Genomic DNA, 9,089 nt, shown 5'->3' with positions numbered 1-9,089 from the left:
CACCCCCAATTTCCTGTTTACTTTGTTTCCAACATCTGTGGACGTTCATGACATTTTCAGCCCCAGACTCTGTGACATCTGGGTGGTGACTTGAGGGGTAATGCTGGTATTTACTCAGAAAAATTCTGATAATCGAGCATAGATGGCACGGCCGCAGTACCAGAATCGCCTCCAATTGCAACTCTCGTCAGCCACCTCCATATGTGCCATCCTTATTCGTGGCATCTGTATAAATCTGTATGTAGTGAGCTCCCCCTAGTGGTGGCTGTATAAATCTGTATGTAGTGAGCTCCCCCTAGTGGTGGCTGTATAAATTTGCATATAGTGAGCTCCCCCTAGTGGTGGCTGTATAAATCTGTATGTAGTGAGCTCTTTTATTATAAAAAATACAAAACTTACAATCAATAAATAGCAAAAATCAAAACCCCAGCAAAAGCAACTGTCCGAGTCCAACATTACCCCCCCAGTCCAAAGCAAAGTCCGAGTCCAGCATAACTGCCCCCAGTCAAAGCAACCCCGCAAAAGAAAACAAACTGCCTTCTTCTTTCTCAGAGAAGCTTCCTCCATCTTTCTTTCTTATGTTGTTTTCTGTCCTTTACTCGTCTTTTCACTTTTTGATCCATCCAGATCTCCTCCTCCCCAGGTTACCTCACCCAAGGAGAGAAGAAACATTTTATTAATAAACGCGCACATACACACTTCATACCAAACCTGACAAAGAAAACTCTGGTCCATCGCCCAAAAAGAAACATCACAGCCACCTGGCTTAAACACATCTATCTAAATCACAAAAATTTATTTATTTTTTTTACACATCAAATACAACTATAAACAGCCTACAACCAAATCCCTCCCCACACACACACAATACAAAAATAAGGTCACCGAGTAACTCATAACCTCCTGCTTACAAGACACTGCATTAACCCCATAAGCCACAGGACCATCACCGTACAATACAATGCTACATAACTCTATATTACAACACTTACCCAGAGCCAGGATTGGTGCCTGTAAGCCCTATATCAATAATTCACTTCTGCAAAACAAAAGTCTGATAGTGAAAAACCCCAGCCCGCCACCGGGAAACCGGAGATGACAGGCTTCTACCCTAACAATCCTTACCCTACCAGCCGTCCCTACCTGTCTAGACATCTGCCCCTATTTATCTACCTACCTTTCTCTGTCTCTCCCTGCCTCACCCTACTACCCTACCTAACTCACTGCGTGCCTAACTAACTGTCCCTGGGCTGTCCCTATCCTGTCCCTAACTATCTACCTGTCCCTATTACCTACCTGCTTATCTAAGCCCTAGGTACATTAAATGAGAACCCTCTCCAGAGAAGAGAGGCCCTCGCTGCACCCAGCCTGTCATACTCCAGAGAGCGCACCTTCACCAGGCCACCCAGAATGTTCCTAACAACCTCGTCCCGGGGGAGGATTTTCTGCTGAGATGACACTAAGCACCGTGCGTTCCACGTGTAAAACCTGATGACTAAACTGACTAGAAATAAAGTGCCCCGATCTCGGCCACCCAGGGATCCGAATGCCCCATACGCCCACTCCACATAGGAAAGGTGTGCCAGCCGAGGCCAGCCTATGGAAGCACCCACCCTGTTGTAGACCCCTGTATTAAAAGGACACTGAAGGAGGAAGTGCTCCATGCTTTCCAGCGTGTCGCAACACCCCTCACGGGGACAACCCCAATCATCGGAGTTCCTACACTTCAGGTTGTCCCTTACATACAGTTTCCCATGGAAGCAGCGCCAAGCCAAGTCCCAAAACTTCAAGGGGACCCGTGTAGAATTCAATAACCTCAGCCCACCCTCCAGATCCCGACTTGGGCAATCTTTGAGCACCAGAGGCTTCTGGAAATGGGTCAACAGGACCCTCCTGTCAAGGAATTTCCTCGACATGGTCCTGATCTCCCACATTCCCAGACCCCACCGGCGGATCACCTTCAGAACCGGGGTAGCGTAAGCCGGCAGATGCCCATGCGGTGTGCGCAGGTCTATCACTTGCCCTCCTGTCTCCCATTCCTGGAAGAAAGGTCGAAGCCATCCCCTGCAGGAGAATACCCACGGAGGAGCCCTCTCTGACCAGAGGTTGACGATGTTAGTCTTGACAAAAGAGTTTACTAGAAACACCACTGGGTTGACCATACCCAACCCTCCTTGTCTCCTTGTGCGATATGTGACCTCCCGCTTGACTAGGTTCAGCCTATTTCCCCATAACATCTGGAAAAACAGGCTGTAGACCCGTGTCCAGAGCGGTTCTGGCAACATGCAGACACTGCCCAGGTATATTAACAAGGGTAGCAAAAAACCCTTAACCAGGCTAACCCTTTCCCTCAGGGTCAAAGACCAACCCTTCCATTGGTCCACCTTCTGGGCGGCGATCTTAAGTCTGCCCTCCCAATTTTGCTAGGGGTAGTCCCCAGGGCCAAATTTGATGCCTAGGATTTTTGCCGATGCCTGGGGCACTGGAAGAGTGTCCGGGAGACCAAAACTAGGGTCTCCCCCTCCTAGCCAGAGACTCTCACACTTTTCCTGATTAATTCTGGACCCAGAAGCCTCCGAGTAGCGATCAACCTCAGACATGACCCACTCCGCCTCCTCACCCGAGGACACGAAAAGGGGGACGTCATCGGCATACGCTACCACCCTCAGAGTGGCTTCCGGGGCACCTGGTCTATCCCGACTCCCGCCAACGGCCCATGCTTAATCCTCCTTAAAAGGGGATCTATCGCGAACACGTATAACAGCGGGCTCAATGGACAGCCCTGGCGGACCCCAGACCCAACCTCAAAAGGGTGGCCAGACCAACCATTCACGAGCGGGAAAGTCTCTGCCCCCGCGTACAAGATCTTTAGCCAATTTACAAACCCCCCAGGCAGACCATACCTCAGAAGGACGGACCAGAAGTACTCATGGTTAACCCGATCAAAAGCCTTCGCCTGGTCTAAGGACAGCAAGTACCCCTTCCAGTGACCTGCCCTGCCCTGCTCCACTGCCTCTCGGACACCGAGCACAGCACTAAACGTACTGCGGCCTGGAACAGAGCAGTGCTGGGCCCCCGAAAGGAGCCAGGGTGCAAACTTCACCAGCCGTTTGAACAGCACCTTTGCCAGAACCTTCCGATCAGTATTGAGAAGCGCTATGGGACGCCAATTCTCAATACGGGAAGGGTCCTTACCCTTTGACAGGATAATCAGGGCCGACTGCCTCATTGACCGGGAAAGAGCGCCCGAGGCGAGACACTCGTTAAACACCTCAGTCAAGAGGGGGACCAAGGAGTCCCTAAAGGTCTTATAAAACTCGAATGTTAAGCCATCCGGACCTGGCGATTTCTTAGGCCGAAGCCCATCAATGGCCAGTCGCACTTCCTCTTCCCTGATTGGTTCTGTCAAAACGTGAAGCGAGGGGTCATCTCCTGGCTCAGGGATGGCCTCGGCCAGAAAAGCCGACATCACGTTCCGATCCAGATCCCTCTTCCCCAAGAGGTGTGCGTAGAAAGATCTGATCACCTCCAGGATCCCTGATTTGGATCTGTTCAGGGAACCCGTATCGTCAACCAAACCTGTCACCACCTTACAACTCACTGACATCTTACAGTTTCTGTAGGGGTCAGGCGAGCGGTACCTCCCGAAATCCCTCTCAAAAACCAAAGATGTGTGCCTATCGTACTGACACCTCTTGAGTAAAGACTTCACTCTGGAGATCTCCTCACGGTCACCTCCAGCCGAGACGAGATGTTCGAGTTTCCTTCTCAGTTCCTGATACAGGCGGTACCTGCTCAGGCTCCTGAGGCTCGAGAGCTGGCGGAAGAAACTAGCAACCCGATCCTTGAACATCTCCCACCACTCTGACTTATCGCTACAGAGATCCAAAAGCGGTACCTGGCTCTGAAGAAAGTCCTCAAAGGATTGTCTTATCTCTGCTTCTTCCAAGAGGGACGAATTCAGCTTCCATAGTCCCCTTCCCATCCGAGGGGTTTCTGAAACATTCAGAGAAAAAGAAATCAGACAGTGATCGGAGAACTCCACCTCAACAACGAACACTGCTGAAGAGATGGCTTCCTCCTTTAAAGGGAACCTATCACCCTGTTTTTTTCGGTATGAGATAAAAATACTGTTAAATAGGGCCTGAGCTGTGCATTACAATAGTGTAGTTTGTGGACCCCGATTCCCCACCTATGCTGCCGAAATACGTTACCAAAGTAGTCATTTTCGCCTGTCAATCAGGCTGGTCAGGTCGGATGGGCGTGGCTTCTTCCCCCAGATATTGCGTAGTTTTCCGTTGGTGGCGTAGTGGTGTGCGCATGTCCAACGTCCCCAATCCTGCACGGGGGGGTGAAAATAGCAGCGATGTCCGTTATTCCATTGGTGGTCGGTGGGCGCGGCCATCTTCCTTTGGCCGCGCGTGCGCAGAAGCGGCGCTCTGCTGGCCGCGGCTTCAGGAAAATGGCCGCCGCGATCTCCATCTGCGCACGCGCGGCATCCCGCGGCCATTTTCCTGAAGCCGCGGCCAGCAGAGCGCCGCTTCTGCGCACGCGCGGCCAAAGGAAGATGGCCGCGCCCACCGACCACCAATGGAATAACGGACATCGCTGCTATTTTCACCCCCCCGTGCAGGATTGGGGACCTTGGACATGCGCACACCACTACGCCACCAACGGAAAACTACGCAATATCTGGGGGAAGAAGCCACGCCCATCCGACCTGACCAGCCTGATTGACAGGCGAAAATGACTACTTTGGTAACGTATTTCGGCAGCATAGGTGGGGAATCGGGGTCCACAAACTACACTATTGTAATGCACAGCTCAGGCCATATTTAACAGTATTTTTATCTCATACCGAAAAAAACGGGGTGATAGGTTCCCTTTAAAAAAACCTGTCTATCCTAGACCTACAATTACCTCTATGAAAGGTGAAACTACAGTGACCTGGGGTGTACCGGATGTGGACATCCACCAGGCGAGCATCACTAGCTATGCTATTAAGAGTATTACTATCATAAGCCAGCCGGTCAATGGAGCCTCCCCTATCATGAAGCCTTGTGACAGTGTTAAAGTCACCTCCAAAGACCACCTGCCGACTCATAAAAAGATAGGGCTTAATCTTCAGGAAGAGACATTTACGGTCCCACTTTGACTGCGGACCATAGATGTTAATGAGCCGAAGCTCCTGTCCCCTCATGAAGATGTCTAAGACCAGGCACCTCCCCATTTCTACCTCGATTACTCTCCGGCATTCAACCGATGCAGTCTTAAAAAGGACTGCCACCCGGCTACACGGCTCGGCCGCAAGAGACCAGTACGAAGACCCGCACCTCCACTCGCTCTCCGCCTTGCGTATGGCCCCCATATCCGTAAGCCTGGTCTCCTGCAAAAACAAAATTTTAGCCTCAAATCGGGTGAGAAAATCAAAGGCTGCAAATCTAGCCGCATCAGACTTTATACTAGGGACATTAATGGTCGCTAGAGTCAACGGGGTGGGTGCCGCCATCATGAGTGATCGAGTTAGATGGCCTTTTTCTTCCCTCCACCCTTTTTCTTAGCCCGCTCATCTCCGGATGATTAAGCCCCCCCTCTTCTTTTCAGAGAGACAGAGGTATCCATCCCTCCCACCTCTTTCTCATCTCCGGACCCAGGGTCGTCCCTACCTCCCGAGGAAGACACACCCTCTGGAGAAGGGACTCCCCCGCCTCCCAAAGGCCCTCCCGATGTTACCTCCGGAACCTCACCCCCGACTCCCGTCTCAGCAGGATCGTCAAGGGCTTGGAACCGGTTGGAGAGGGGATCAGAGGGGAGTCGGTGGGACCTTCCTTAGGCACCTTGGTCAGGGAAGAAGATTTTCCACCTTTTTTCTTTTTTTTACTTTTGGCACTCTTGGTACCCTTGTCACCCATTTCTTTTGTCTGTTCCCCTCCATCCTCATCAAAACTTTCATATTGAGAGGCATCTGAGAGACCAGCCACTTCCTCATTCTCCATCCGTCTGATCTCCACATTCACCGCTTCCTCCCCCGGGGCCTCAGTGACATGGGCCGTCGCCTCGGAGGAGGGGGCAGCCATTAGCCCAGTTTCCCTCAGCTCCTCCTGCCCCCTGCCCTCCTGACGCCTTGCCTGCCTCTGCTGGTAAGAGGGGCCCCTAGCCCTGCCATTCCTCATTGGCCCTTCAGCTCCTCCCCCCGCTGCCACCTCCAACCCCTGCAGAAGTTGCACCGCCAGGAACTTCCTCGCGGCTCCCCTCCGCCCGGCTGGCCATGGCATTAGAGAAGGAACGAGGGCAGCGGCTGAACGGGTGACCTAGATCACCACACAGGTGGCATCGAATGACACCACAGGATGCGGCGAGGTGACCCACCTCGCCACACAAGGAACATTTCTGCACTTTGCAGCCTGCGCTGAAGTGGCGAGGATCACCGCACCTGTGGCATACCTTCGGCTGCCCCTGGTAGAAGACCAGAATCCGATCCCTTCCCAGGAAAGCCGAGGAAGAGATGTGGGTGACAGTGCCACCTGAATGCTTCAACTTTACCATGAAGGTCCAGCCTCCTGACCAGATACCAAAATCGTCCCGGTTCTTCTTAGGGACCTCCACAACCTCGCCGTACTGGCTCAACCAGGTCATTATGTCAACACCAGAAAGAGACTCATTACATGTTAAAACGGTCACTTTCTTCGGCCCACTTTGGCGAGAAATTGCCTCCAGAGCAAACCCTCGCCAGCTGGGCTCCTCTTTTACCAGCTCATAATTCGACCAAAAGAGCTCCAAGCCCTCCGGCCGAACAAAGCTGATATCAAAGGTGGAGGTCGCAAAAGGATGTATCAGAGCAAAGATGTCAATAGCCCTGAAGTCCATCTTCATGAGGAGGTTCACTACATTTGTCCTGGATGGACACGCCTCATCGCCCCTCCAGCGAAGACGAACCACATTTCTCCTGGAGACCCCTGCCCGGCTGTCGGGAGGGACCACACGGCCTCCCCCCCCCCCCTTTTCTCTTGGAAGGCAGCTAGACCAAACTTATCTAGCCAGTAGGACAACGCCACCTCTCTTCCCTCTACATTGATCGTCCGCTCCCCTTTTTTGAGGGCCTCCAGGAAACGGCGGCGAAAAGCTTCATTCCCTGGGTCCGGAGATGAGGAAGACCCCTGTGGAACCACACTGGCAGCAGCCGCATAACTAATGGCGGCTGCAGGTGAGGGGGACGATGGACCAGCCCCTATATTCCCTGAACCCTCAACCTCACAGTCAACCATCTCCACCTCACTTACCTCAGCCTCACCATTTTCACTGGTAGAAATCACCGCACTGGTACCATTCACACCAACCATACCTCCAGCAGAAACCACCCCTGACCCGTCACCATTATCACAAACAATATTCACACCACTTCCATTCTTATTTACATTTTTGTTTGCGGGGAGCGTTGACCACCGGCAAGGTACCCACAGCCTCCACCCCCCGAGTGTCAGCAGGTGCAGCAGGCACCAGGCCGCCCCCCGTTTCCACAGAGGATCGGGCCTGGACACCTCCACAGGTTTTATTACCGCCCGCCACAGGGCCACACTCCAGACCATGCACACTGTCCGGCTCTGCAGCCGCATGCCCACTCTCGCCCCCTCTGCTACCGCCAGCAGAGACGGCGACCTGCGCCATACGACTTGTACTCTCCCCACTCCCTCGCACCGGACCCACTGCAGGTCCCGGGCCGGGGTGGGTAGCGGGCTCCACACAGCGGGACCGGGGGGTCCCAGGAAGGGGGACAAACCCCTACCTCTCCTCCGATGTTTTCTTCCTTTTTTTGCTTTTCTTTTTCCCCCTTCTGGTTGCCTCGTCCCCGCAGACCTCATCCCCAAACTTCAGGTGGGCATAATTTACTGGGGACTCTAGCTGACGGATCTGCTGCAAGACGAGGCAACCCCCACTGCTGCTGTTATCGCTGCTGCTATCATCCGCATCACCCCCATCATCCTCTGAAATGCTGTTGTCTGATGGGAGGCCTGGAGATCACTTACCAAGCCCCCAGGTGGGTACGGTGCCTCCTCCATCTCCTCATGGTCCACCTCCTCCACCTGGGTCGGACGCCAAGACCCCTCTGGCTCCTTCGCAGCAGCCATGTTGTGGAATCGGTCCTCATTTTCCAGCTTTTCCCGTAAGGGCCCGCTGTTGTCCAATATAGCCGCTCTCCGGGCTTCCATGCCCTCAATGCATATCCTCAGGCTGGATATCCTGGCTGTTAGGGCAGACTTCTCTGTGCGGGAGGCTCTGCTTGTAGCTTGCCTCACCTCCTTCAGCTCCTCCCGGAGCCTTTTCAGGGTCTTCCCAGCCTCCTTATACTTACTGAGGTACGCATGAACGCGGGAGCCATAGCTGGTAACCGGCTCCCGTGCGGCCCTAGTGCCCCAATCCTTCGGCACCGCCGCCGCTGCACCTCTGCGAGTACTCCGCTCACCTCCGGGAGGAGACACCACAGTGGCCCTCGCCTCAGCCTTAGGGGCTTTGCAGCCCTCCTGGGTCTTCCTGGGCTCCTCCATGTTTCGGGCCTTGCCAGATCTGGTGACCCTCTTTGCCGGTAGCAATGAGCTCCCACCCCTCGCCGGCTTAAACCGAGGGGTGGGAGACGGGGACCCAGCCCCACAGTCCATCCACTGCACCCCTCTCTTTCCTGGGTCAGAGAGGGGGTGGGAATTCCTGGGTGAAAAAAAAAACTGGTGACTCTCCTGGAGCAAACAGACCAGCACCTTCCTCCACAGACTACAGGCTCCTAGTGGTGGCTGTATAATCTGTATGTAGTGAGCTCCCACTAGTGGTGGCTGTATAAATCTGTATGTAGTGAACTCTTTTATTATAAAAATACAAAACTTACAATAAATAGCAAAAATCAAAACCCCAGCAAAAGCAACTGTCCGAGTCCAACATTACCCCCCCAGTCCAAAGCAAAGTCCGAGTCCAGCATAACTGCCCCCAGTCAAAGCAACCCCGCAAAAGAAAACAAAACTGCCTTCTTCTTTCTCAGAGAAGCTTCCTCCATCTTTCTTTCTTATGTTGTTTTCCGTCCTTTACTCGTCTTTTCACTTTTT

Source organism: Ranitomeya variabilis, chromosome 3, assembly GCF_051348905.1.
Source record: "Ranitomeya variabilis isolate aRanVar5 chromosome 3, aRanVar5.hap1, whole genome shotgun sequence".
Lineage (NCBI taxonomy): Eukaryota > Metazoa > Chordata > Amphibia > Anura > Dendrobatidae > Ranitomeya > Ranitomeya variabilis.
This window is presented reverse-complemented; position numbering follows the sequence as displayed.